Raw genomic sequence first — 14377 nt, 5'->3', positions numbered from 1 at the left:
GAATTTATGATTTTAGGATTTAACAAAAAGTTATTCAATAAATACTTAATTTTTTATAACAACTTACGAGATTACTGAAAAATGCAACTATTGAACAATAAATTTTCTAGATAACGTTTTATTTTTATTATTTAATATTTTATTTAACAAAATGAAATTATTGGCAAATAAAGAAATGAGTTTAATTAAAATGTCTTCATCCCACATTGACCGTGAGAGTAAACAAGAGAATGTATTCTCCTCTATAAATAGGAAAGGTTGTGAAATATTTCAAAGGGACTAAGCCATGAGATTTTCCTTGTATCTAACTTTGTAGGACATTGAGTGTATTATTTTGTGAGATTGTCTTTGTCGACAAGTGACCAATTAAATTTCAGAATTTCGAAAATGATTTTGGACCGTATCTTTTAGATTTTGATCAAGTTTAATAAGGATACGAGTGTCTTCTGGCTGAGTTAGACAAGCTCGCTTCCATTAGAGGCCGAGTTTAAATAACATGTCGAGTATTTTGTTGTGTTAGCCAAGTTTTACAACCATGTATGTAATACAATTTAAAGTTTTAACATTATAAAGACGTCACTATTATCATATGTGTACATAATTATGGTAATATTTATGATACAATTTTTTTTTTTACAATTTAAGATAAAAAGTTGTCTCTATTATCATATGTTGTACAGAATGATAAAATTTAAGATAGATAAAAAGATGTCTCTATCATCGTATTTTCTACATAATGATAATATTTAATATAAACGTTTTAATTTAATATGAAATTATTATTTAATAGATAACAATAACGATTTATTTATTTTTAAAAATTAATTTATATTCTATTTTAATCATATAACTTTGTATATGCAAAACAACTTATCTCTTATAATATAGTTCAACGTAATAACAATACTAAAAATCATTTTTTATATTTTTTATGAAATTATTATTTAATTGTTAATAACAATGATTTAGCTATTTTTAATATAAAATATTTTTTTTATATCCCACGCAACGTGCCGACATTCGCCTAGTTAAATATGTAAGAGAAAATTACACGGTTGGTCCCTATGGTTTGCTCTTACTTGCACGCTTCGTCCCTGGAAAGAATTTTTAACTCAAACAATCCCTATAACTTTATTTCGTTACCCGCCTAGTCCCTTAGTTAACTTTCCGTCTTATTTGGGGTTAGGAACTACTCACGTGAGTGGCACGCTGGGGGCATTTTTGTCCTTTCAACCCTACAACGGACTTAAAACTACTTCTCTTTCCTTCTTTTCTCAATCGGTGCTTCCAGTTCTCCTCTTCTACTCCATTTCTTTTGCTCGTGAAGATTGAAGATCCACAAAATTGATTATGGTGAAATGCAAGTGTGGAGCTGTAGGGATCATACGAACTTCAGGAACAAAGAGAAATCCTGGTAGGCCTTTTTATGCATGCCCTTTATAGGTATTGAGTTATCAATTTTTTTGGTAATTTCTAGGATGAACCCTAGTTTGTGCTAATCGAGGGTATTGAAAACTCCAGGGACCAAGAAGTGGATTTATTTCGTGGGTAGATGAAGAAAAGCATACGTATGAGGCTGAAAGCCAAAATCTTGAGCTTGAAATCCATAATGAAGAACTTCAAATCCAAAATCGTGAACTTGAAATCTAGAATGAAGAACTTGAAATCCAAAATCGGAACCTTAAAATGTTGTTAATTGTCAGTTGGATTTTGTTTTTTGGTATAATTGTTTACAAGTTGTAGTATTACGTATTTCAGTAGTGGTTTTTGGTTGAAGATAATCTAATGAAAGGGTAATATTAGCATGTTTGTATTGCTACATTTTAATGAAATGGTATATTTTGGTACAATTAATAGTTGCACTTTCTTGTCTTATAAAAGATTACAATGGATTATTACCATCTTGTATTGCTGGAATTGGGAGAGAAAGGGTATCTATTGGTACAATTAATAGATGCAATGCAACTGTAATCTTTTGGTATTTTTCATTTAACATATAACCAAAAACATGCCAAATGAAATGACCAAAAAACATGCCAAATGATCCATTATATAACATTAAATGAAATGACCAAACACATACCAAATGAAATGTCCAAAAACATGCCAAATGAAATGACCAAAAACATACCAATAATTGATCCATTAGATAACATTAAAACAAAAGCATTACATAAGAGTTTAACCAAAAACAAATGTCTAAGTACCAACTGCAATTGTTTTGGTGATACTAAACACAATACAGTTTAATCAAAATACAAACATCACATGACATAATAGTTTAACCACAATACAAACATCACATTACATAATAGTTTAACCAAAATAAGAGCATCACATGATAAAAGAGTTTACAATGGATCCTTCTCTTTTCCTTTCTTCTTCTGTTTTCCTTTCTCATTCTCTTTTCCTTTATCCTTCTCTTTTCCTTTCTCATTCTTCTTTTTTCCCTTCTTCTTCCCAACAGTTGGTAACTGCCCTTTGCAAGTCCTGGCATTGTGTCCTTTGTTGTTACATTTGGTACATGTAACAGTTTTTGTGCTCTAGAAACTGTATTCCCTTTGATCATATCCTCTTTTTCTGTAGCTGACTTCCTTCGTTTCTTTTTTGGTCTTCCTATTGGGACACGGTGTTTTGGAGGCAACAAAGTAGTTGGACAAGGTGACTTAATCCACATTCTTCTACCATTTATCGGATCCACTTTGAAAGAGTACATGTTCCTCCAGGTTGATAGCCAATAACATTCATGAACAAAGGTTTCTGGAATACCAATTGCACCATTATTTCTCCTCATGTCCCAGATTGCAGATACAACATGTTTGCATGGCATTCCAGTTATTTCCCACTTCTTGCATGAACATGTTCGTTGATTCACATTCACTACACACTGATCTTGCCAAGGTCCACTCACTTGGTACTTCCCATTTCCACAAAATGATGTTGTATACTCCTCTGCCTGATCTTTGATCTTTTGCAATAACTTGGTAGCTGTTGGAGTCAAAGGGCCTGTTGCTTTGTCAGTTTCTTTTTCAACATTCACAATCCTCTTCATGATGTACTCCCGGATGAACTCTAAGCAATTGATAATTGGTGTGTCACGTCCGTCTATTATTTTGCTATTAAAGCACTCGCATATGTTGTTTATCACAATATCAGAATGTGCTCTCCCTATTAATTAATATAATACATGTATAATTGGTTAGCAAACATTAGAGTATACAACAATAGTTATCATACATTATAATATATAACATGGTCAAACCTGTAAAATGAGAACGTGCCCAATGTTGAGGTGGTATTTGTTTAAGCCACTCATAACATTCTTGGTTTAGTTTTCTAACTTTTTCCATTTCTTTTTCAAACCCTTGCACAGTATATGTTGTTGAACAATTCCAAAGCAGTTCTTTAAACTTATCCCCTCTCCAACGTGACCTCATATTTTCGTGTATGTGGCGAACACAATAACGGTGCTCTGCACAAGGAAACAAATCTGCGATGGCAGAACTTAAACCCTACAAGAAAGATACATTATGTCAATGATTTCTTTTCCTTTATATATTAGTATTCAAAACACAAGAAAATAACCTTTTGCCTGTCTGATATAAATGTAAAATTTGAATTCGAAGCCAACCCTAGGTCATCACCCAAGTGAGTTAAAAACCATGTCCAAGAGTTCAATGTCTCAGCTTCAACCACAACATATGCTAAAGGATATATTCCATTATTCCCATCTAAAGCCTGTGCAATACAATCCAATAAATAAAAGTAAAAAATAAATCAAAATATATGGTTCAACCACAACATAAGAGAAAACGTACCACAGCAGATAAAATTTGACCATGGAAAGGTCCTTTCATGAAAGCCCCGTCTACCCCAAGAAAATCCCTCTTCCCTGCTGCAAATCCTTGCTTCAAAGCACCAAGGCACACGTACACACGTCTGAAGGTTCTTGTCTCAACATCAGGATCTGGTTCACTTTCGACATCAAGCTTGATAGTGGTGTCTGGGTTTTGAGTCTGCACTTCTAACAAATAATCTTGTAAGATCTTGTACTGAGTGGCATAATCACCACTGTTGATCTCATCACCACTGCTATTATCATCACTACTATGTTCAATTTCAGTTTCCATGATGTTTGCATTATCACTTACCATGTCCACCTTGTCAATTGAAGGCTCATTTCTAGTAGGTGAAACAGGAGGGTTGTTTGTATTAGGCTCAAATGTTAACACATCATTAGGCTCAACTTGTGTATCATGCCATTCCAAAAACAATCTTTTTGGGGTACAATCAATCTCAACTATACGTACCTTAGATGGGTTTGGTGACATCGAGTATGTGTGTAATTTCGTTTGCCCGTGCTCTGTATACACCTCTATTAGCTTATGCTGGCCAACATATTTTGCTAAATGCCTTACATCATCATCTGAAGCTAAAGCAAACAAGCCAAAATCCAAATCGCACAGTGGCCTTCGAAAATGATAGTACATCTCCACATGTAGATTTTCATCGATATACCCAAGTTTCACCATCATGTCATCAATATCGTGAACACAGAAAGTCTCGATGTCTATTAACTCAACGTAATGTCTCTTTCCGTTTACATACTTCCTTCCAGGAAAATCAGTAAACTTTCCACCATGGTTTAATAGCATGCAAAACATGGTCAGATGATCACCTATTAAGGAAATGCCCCAAAAATTTTGATTAACATTTGATTAGGCTTGTAGGATTTCATGAAGCAAATGCAAATAAAAACGAGATTAGGGACTAGGCGGACTTACCATATTGAAGACGAACTTCTGCTTCACTGATCATCCGTCCTCGTGCTTCACTTAAATTCCAAACCGGCATTGTTGATTATTTGGAAAAGCATACAAAGTTTTAGCTAGCGACTAGGGTTTTTGTTTGAGAGAAGAAAGGGAATTCGTCTGACAAGTGTGTGTTTGTGTGTGTTTTGGTTTGACGATGATCGGAATCGTAAAACCATCCGTCTTCTAAATGGCGCTAATATATTGTAGGGTTGAAAGGACAAAAATGCCCCCAGCGTGCCACTCACGTGAGTAGTTCCTAACCCCAAATAAGACAGAAAGTTAACTAAGGGACTAGGCGGGTAACGAAATAAAGTTATAGGGATTGTCCGAGTTAAAAATTCTTTCCAGGGACGAAGCGTGCAAGTAAGAGAAAACCATAGGGACCAACCGTGTAATTTTCTCACTATGTAATGTGTGTTATGTATATATTAATTATCGTAATGTCTAAAAATATATATATGTAATGCGTGGGTTTTATATATACATATTAGTATGGATTATAAGAAGTGAATATATATCCGTAGTGTGTTTGTGTAAAAAAGTAGATAATTTAAATATACTATTATATAAGTGGTATGACTATGTAATACTATGTGTTTGCTGTGTGAAAAATAAATGTGGAAATTTAGAAGTGTGTAAACAAAGCGATAAAGGAAGGACAACTTACTCTATAAAGGAGCATGCATCATCCTAAAAAAAATCAAACAAATCTATGCCTTTGGGCTTGCGGCCTCCATTGGGCCGGCGTGTTCCTTTGAGTAGAAGGGCCGATTTGTTTTCTGTTAGATATAATTAACTAATTATTTAAAATGATTATAATTTAAAGTTGGAAAAAACATAGAGGCATTAAGCTAATTGGTGATGTAACATATACATGGTGTTCAAGATTTTCTTTCCAAAATAGTTAGTAAGGTGAGACCGGAATTGATGGATCGGTGATACGGTCCAATAAATGTCTATATATGTTTAAGTCTCCATTTTTTTCATAAGGTCTTCTACACAGACCGTGATTCTTAAAGGTGTGCCTTGGCTCGTGCCAAGACATGCCATGGTGTAGCCGTCTTGAAATTATCGAAGGCGGGTTTGTTAAGCGTGACGCCCAAATAATATGGCACAACATGCGTTATCATGTTATGGCACGATTTTTGTTTTTTGTTTTCTAATGGGCATAAATAAATTGAGCTTTTGTTAACTTTTTAATAGTAAGTTTTGATATAACACTTCTAAAAATTATATATATATATATATATATATATATATATATATATATATATATATATATATATATATATATATATATATATATATATATATCAAGGTTGCAAAAAACGTTTGACGCTAGCTTGTCGGTGGACTGGGGTCAAAAGATTAATCGGCTAGGCGGAGATTAATCGGAGGATTAATCGGGTACCATTAATTGCTAATTTGTTGAGTTTTAAAAATATAGATATGAATAATATCATATCAAAGTTCGTAAATATCACTAATATGATAAAAAAAAAATAGGTTAGTATGATTAATACAACACTAATCATGCCTCAAATAGTTTCCATTGAGATAAAACTTCTTCAAAATATTAAAATTTCATCATTGTATAATATTTTACTCATTATGTATGTAAGGATTAATCGCTAGGTGCCCTCTAATCAGTCGAATAGCGCCTAGGGATTAATCGGAGATTAATCAGGACCTAGTCGGAAATTTTACAACAGTGATATATATATATATATATATATATATATATATATATATATATATATATATAATTATTTGGTTTACCTTCTTTAATGTATATAAAATTGGCACGCCTTACAAAAGCGACATGGTTCACCAAGACATGTCATGGCTTGAGGATTCACCTTTTTGGCACTACACGCATGTCATTAGCTCCTTGGTAGAGACAATGTTGGATTCCAAATCTGTCTTACATTGTATCAATATTAGAGTCTGCGCCATCGTGCTTAACACATCCTTGTATGATCTCATCGACCCTCATTTTGTGAATGGGAGTGTTAGTGTATAATGTTTTAGTCATTTTGCTGACTTAGCTTTTCATTTGTTTTGTTGAATTATTTTTTTCTCACACTATGGAAATTCTTATGGTTGCAAAACGAAGAATATATATATATATATATATATATATATATATATATATATATATATATATATATATATATATATATATATATATATATATATATATATATGATTTTTCGTACCAAACATCCTTTCATAACGACACTTGACTATCTAGTTTTAGTTGTTTTGCTTGACATATTCTTACTGATTCAAAATGAAGAATACATCATACGAACCTTTGCATCACGCATCCTTCTAAACAGGGAAAAAAGATAAAAGAACGATATATATATATATATATATATATATATATATATATATATATATATATATATATATATATATATATATATATATGAAGAATACATCATACGAACCTTTGCATCACGCATCCTTCTAAACCGGGAAAAAAGATAAAAGAACGATAGGCGGATATTATTCTTTATATATATATATATATATATATATATATATATATATATATATATATATATATATATATATATATATATATATATATATATATATATATATTACTTGAACAAAACCAAACAAGATTAATAAGATTTTATAATATTAGATATAATTAACTGATTTTTTAAAATGAGTATATCTTAAAGATGCAAGAAAATAGAGACATCAAGTTATTTGGTCATGTAAAATATAGAGGGAGTTCAAGATTTTATCACCAAACGAGTTCTTATGGAGAGACGGGAATGGATAGACGGATCGGTGTGACATGCTCTTATAAGTATTTATATGTTGGAATCTCATCTTTCTTCATATGTCCTTCTATATAAACCATGGATACACGTGTTATGACACGTGGCGTGGTGTAGCCGTCTCGAAAACATCCAAAGGTACGTTGAGTGTGACGTCCAAATAACGTGTCAATGAATGCTTATCACATTATGGCACAAGTTTTTAACAAGGCACGAGTTTTGTTTTCTTTCTGATCGAGCATGAATAAATTGAGTTTTTGTTAACTTTTTTCATATGAAGTGTTGATATAACACGTTTAAAAAGTTGATATATTTGATACAATTCTACAATTATGTTATTAATCTTTTTTAGTGTACATAAGTTTGTCACACCTTGACAAACACAGTGGTTTGCCAATGCTTGACATGGTTTATGGCTTGACATTGCCTCCATGAAATACCTCACGCCATTTATAACCTTGGTAGAGTCCAATGGACTCCAAATATATCTTATATGGTATCGAAGTCGATGTACGTACCCTCGTGGCTTAATACATCCTTACTTAACCTCATCGAGACTCATTTTTTGAGAAGGAGTTTTAGTGTATAACATTTTAGTCATTTTTCATAACGGCAGTTGATTATATATATATATATATATATATATATATATATATATATATATATATATATATTAGTTGAACGACACCAAATACGATAAATAATATTTGTTTTAGTTAGATAAAATTAACCAATTACTTAAAATGATTATAACTTGAAGTTGCAACAAATATAGAGACATTAAGTTATTTGGTTATGTAAAATATAAATGGAGTTCAAGATTGTCTCTCTAAAAGGGTTCTTATGGAGATATGGGAATGGATAAATGGGTGGGTGTGAGACGGTCCTATAAGTGTCTATATATTTTGTAGTCTCCATTCTTATATATGGCTTTCTATAGAGACCATGGTTCTAAAAGGCACACCATGGCACTCTCCAAGATGTGTCATAGTGTGTGGCGTGGTTTAGCTATGTCAACAACGTACAAGGCATGTTTGTTAAGTGTGATGCCCAAATAACATTTCAAGGCACACCTTGTCGCGTTATGCCACACGTTTTTTTTAAGGCGCGAATTTTGTTTTCTTTTTTTTATGCTCGGTTCAGGTTGCGGAGTGAAGTGATTATGGAGGTGGTAGATGATGGTCCCATGTACCTAAAAGTCAGACATAGTATAGGGTTTTCAATTTTTGGGCAGGACAATTGAACCTTATTTGGTTGGTTGAGGGGCGGAGCGTTAAGGATCGTTTTCCATCAAGATAGGTGATCTCTGCTAAGATTTGGGCTTTGATTGTAGTGTTCGAAGGCGGTCGTCTGTACGAGAGGACTTCTTAGTCCTAATCGAATTCAGAAAATTCTGGCAGGTTCGTCAAGAGTGATAGAGTAATTTGTAAGGAATGATTTCGAGGACGAAATCTAATTTAAGTGGGGGAGAGTTGAAACACCCATGTTCCAAATTGGTTTAGCTTAATATTTATCAAGGTCCGAGATGGAGTTTTTGGGAAAAAATTTGTGCCACGACGTGGTGTAAGGATGCTCATGACGTAGCATAGAATAGATGAAATGCGTGTTTTTAATGAGTTCCACGTCATGGCAATAGGTTGACTCCCATATTTAAGCAACATTTCCATAAGAGTAGGGCATCCTCTTTAGCTTCCAACCCTCTACCTCAAAAACCTAGACTCCCTTAGAGAGTTTTGGTTCATTTTGGTATTTTTGGCGCCTTGAAGAAGATGAAAAAGGTGTTTTGGTGCATTAATCCAGCAAGCAACTTCATCATCACCATGTTGAGCATATTTTGGACCCTTGTGAGTATTCAAGTTCCAAGCTTTCTAGGTTGTGCTTCTAGATTTGGGATTCTTGTCCTTTTTCTTCATATTGTGAGAGTTTAAAAGAATATATTCCATAAGGTTGGCAAGTTTATGGATCCTAGAGGTCGATTTGAAGTTATATGTTCCAGATCTAGTGTTCCTTGGTGTATTTGGCCTCATGCAAATTTGAGCCCTTTTCTTCCTTGGTTTTGACCTATTTAGGTGAGACATGCATCCATAAAGCATAGTTATTTTATGGTGTATTGTGGGTATAAAAGTCTTTTGGGAAGTTTGGTTGGGCGATTTGCTTGATTAAGAGCTTAAAGGGTTAACTCATGTCTTATGATGTTATTAAGGACTTAAGGTTAGAAGTCTTGGCTTATTGGGATGACTTAAGGGATAAATTTGGAAACTTTATCCATTAAGACCTTGGGGGTATCAGGTATGAGCTTTGGAGCTCTTAAGGACAAAGAAAATAAATTAATCAATTAAGCTATTAAGACCCAACTACTACACCATGGCAATTTTTGGCTGCCACACTGTGGCGACTGGGATGCTACTCGACTATTTTGTCTTTGCGCTGCCACGATGTGGCCAATGGAATGCCACGACGTAGAGATTCGCTAAGGTGATTTTTGGGCTGTTGACTTTCAGGGTTCACCTTGGACGGCTGACTTGTTGATCTGGGTTGACTTTTGGTCATGATTGATGGATCTGGTGTGTACAATAAGGTTGGACCTTGTATGTTTTGATAGGAGTGTTGTAGCATCTGTTGTGGGGCATTGAGCTGTGGTTTGGATGATCTTGTGAGACAGGTGAGTATTCTCACCATACTATGTAGGATGCTAGTTGTCTTTTTAACTCTTGCATTGTGTGTTGGGCTAGGCCCATTAGAATCCATGTTAGGATGGGCCCATTTTCATGTTAGACTTGGTCAATTGACATGTTGGACTGGGCCTATTTTCATGATGGTTTGGGCCCAATGATTTGTGGGGCTAGGCCCGTTATTATGGGATGAGCCCAATGTGCGGGCTGACTCATTGCTATGTATGGTATGCGGTATTTTGGGGAACTCACTAAGGTTTGTGGTTTAAACTTTTTTTTCCAGGTACTTCGAGTTCTAGAGTTTATTCAACATTGACTATTTGTGATTTTTACTCTGATGTTTTGAGAATGCTATTACTTTTTTTTTTGGAACAAATGAATGAATGGTTTGATTGATTAAAAAAAATTCACTTGGGTATTTTTGGGACGTTAGAGGTAATGTTGGACTCCGCATATATCTTACATGGTATTAAAGTCAATGCTCACACCCGTATGGCTTAACATATCCTTTTTCGACTTCATCGAGCCTCATTTTCTGGAAGGGTGTTAGTGTATGCTAGAGATGATCTTTTTAACCGAAAAAACAAATCGAAACCAGTTGGTACCAATTAGTGTTATTTGATCTGGTTCTCCTAATTCACCATGTTTAGTATTCGGTTCTGCTTCAATTCAAGCCGGTTTTGGCATCGAATACCTTCTTAGATAACATACTTCCTAGTTGAAAGGAACTGAACCTGAACAAGTTGGAATCGATAGTTTTATTTGGTTCAGTTCTTGGTTCCCTGTGCACAACCTAACCAATTTTGGTACTTGCGGTTCTCGTCTAGTTCGGGCTGGTTGTGAACCAATTCAGGCCTATTCAAGATCGGTTTACAACCCTAATGTTTACCATATTGATGTGATATAGTCTCTTATGTCTTCATATATGTTGGAGTCTCCTTTTTCCATCTAGGACTCTTTTGGAGAGACTATATTAGCCTCCATATATATATATATATATATATATATATATATATATATATATATATATATATATCTTAAAGGTCATACTATGAAACCTTAGGAGACAATCACAAAGGTTAGGTTGAAGCATGTTTGAATAATAGCAAAAAATCATTTTGGCTTCATATTAAGGAGGTCGATGCCTAAGGCGATCCACCTTTTTTTGATAAATTATGGAGAAATATAAAGAGTGAAATTGGGTCTATATAAGTTTTTATTAACCTAGATAAGATACAACATCCCTAAACAATCTAGAGGACCTTGAACCTAAATAGGTATTAGAGATACATGTAATCATTATTCACGATATTATTGTTAGTATTTAATATATATCCATATTCTTTTTGGTGACACAAATTTATTCCAAATATAAAGAGGGCTACATTATATATGATTCATGTGATGCCTGGGTGTTAAGGAAAATGGTACCCACTATGATAAGGACGATTTGCTAAATTGGATGTTGGATGCATGTGTAAGAACCTGATACTTAAAGAAAGTTAACTCTTAGTCAAATATTGACCAAAAGGGAAAAATGGTCATTTGTGAGAAAATGATGAGATTATGAAGTTGTGGCTTCATGAAAATGTCCAAGATAATTTTCAGTCACTTAGAAGATTTTAAAGGAGTAATGTCAAGAGAAAGCATGCACGGGAAGATGCATTTTGGCCGAAAGGGTAAAATGGAAATTTTTATGTTTTAGGCCAAATTTATGACTTAACAGATTAAGAAATGTATTATGTCATTAAGATATGAGTTAACAATAGTGTATAGTATGTTCCTACCTTCGCATAGATATAAATACCATAGAAAGCGGGTAAGAAACGAAGAAGTTATGAAGGTTAGAAGTGAGTACAAAATTGTCCCAAAGTTGGAATGGAATCAACCCTGTCAAGCAGTCACCGCAACATAGGTTGCCATTGACTGCGATTCAAGTGAACTTTGCAATGATAGAGGAAATATCAATGAACTTTATCATGGCACAATAATAGGTTTACCATGGTGCAGTGGCGCAAAGTAGGTTGTCGTTGACTGTAATTCAAGTGGTCACCATGGCGCGGTTATGCAACAAATCAAAACCTCAGTTTCAGTTCATTCTCTTCATAAGAAACCCCAAACACCTCTATATATAAGCTCTGACGATTTGGAAAAGGAAGAAGGTTCACCATACGATTAAAATTTTGTATGCTTGGATTAAAAATTGGAAACTAATGAGGTAATCATCTTCTCCTTAATTAAGCTAGTTAGGGTTTAACGATGTTTGTATGAGTTGAAGCGATTGCTTGTTTTGATTACTCTATAGATTATATATGATGTTATTGATAATTTCTAGAAGCTTTAACCAAGCTTTAGAAATGATCTCCATGGAGAATAAATCTAATGAGAGTAGGGGTTTGAAACCCTAACTAGTAATTATGATGAATTGATGCATTAAATTAAATTATAATAAATTAGGTATTATAGGGTGCTTAGTTTAGTGTTGGAATTGGATTAAAATATAGAAAATGAGAAATTAGAATTATGATCCATTAAGTGGCTATTTTGACTTAAAAAGTCAATAAGCTCTTAATAGGATAAGACAAGTATTAAGATATATGTATGTATGTATGTATGGATGTATGTATGTATGTATGTATGTATGTATGTATGTATGTATGAATAGGCCTTGAACAATAAGATGGATCAAGAATGCATCAATTAAGGAATGGAGCCAATGTGGGACAATTAGTTTTCACTAATTGACAAGGTGAGTTGTAACTCTCACCCTCTCTCTCTCTCTCTCTATATATATATATATATATATATATATATATATATGTATATATATATATATATGTAAGTATGTTTTTATGTGAGAGTCATGTATCGAAGCATGACAAAGAGAAAGAAAGAAGAGGATTATATGCATTATAATCCTGAGTAAGATCATGTACTTGTGGTTATACACTTAAGATCTTTGTATTCGAGCATGTGTGTATAACTAAAGTATGTAGAGATGTATAAAGAAAGAAGAAAGATGTTATGAGTAATATCCTTAAGAGTAGATAAAGATAGTATGGGATTATATGTATTATAATCATACGCATTAGTAGATGATCAGAAAATGTATCTGTAGATACCTAAGATACTATAGATAGAGACAGAGAATGATTATATGTATTATAACCATAAGTGCATGTATGTATGTTTAAACATGAATGATATTGTGTAGAATACCTATATGTTAATAGACATAGATAAAAAAAATACATATTTAATGAGTTAAGTACTAGATGTGTAGCAGAAGATCTCTTGATGAGATAAAGAGATAGAATTTCTATGGGACAAACATTATGTGATGAGTCACATAAAAGAGTAGAGATGTTTAAAAAGATGATTCATTTGGCGACAGGAGATTGTAACACTCCGTTTTCCTTTTAATTATTTATTAAAAGAATATTGGTAAAAATGCAGTTAATAAATAGGATTAACTATAAATAATAACAAAAATAGTTAAGAGGTGAGTTTTTAAGATCGTTGTAACTCCTAATTTATGTTTGTAAAATAAATTTGTATTAAACGTAAATAATAAATTAATCAATTATAATAAATAAATGAAAGTATATAAAGAATGAGAATTATTAATAAGAATTTAGTATTTGAGGGTGTTGTAAGTAATTTGGAATTGTTAATTTAGAAACCTCCTTGTGCAAAGAATATTGTTTATGCGGTAGAAACTTTCATTATGGGAAGTTTGGGGTAGAAAATGGAAATTTGAATTTATAAAGCCCATATAGATGTCGAGAGGAAGGTATGATCTTCCCCCTTGATGTTTTTAATTGAATTCCATCAATCTATCAATGCTTAAAAACCTAGCAGCCCAAAAATTTGGCTTTAGTGGGCTCGTTTTGGAGTAACGATCGAGAAAAGGGAGTAGACAAAGGGGGGGAGATGAAATAGGCGCTCAAGAGGGAGGAAGTGAGGGAGAAGAAAGCTAAAGTTAAGTGTAGGAGATGGTTCTAAGAAGAGAAGTAAGAAACCGATCAAGTAAGCACCTAAATAATTCTTTTTTGCCATTTGGTAAAACCACAACCACCACCACCGTTAT

The sequence above is a fragment of the Lactuca serriola genome, chromosome 5 (genome assembly GCF_051521515.1).
Source record: "Lactuca serriola cultivar US96UC23 chromosome 5, Lser_US96UC23_V15, whole genome shotgun sequence".
In the NCBI taxonomy this organism is placed as follows: domain Eukaryota; kingdom Viridiplantae; phylum Streptophyta; class Magnoliopsida; order Asterales; family Asteraceae; genus Lactuca; species Lactuca serriola.
Note: the sequence above shows the minus strand (reverse complement) of the source record.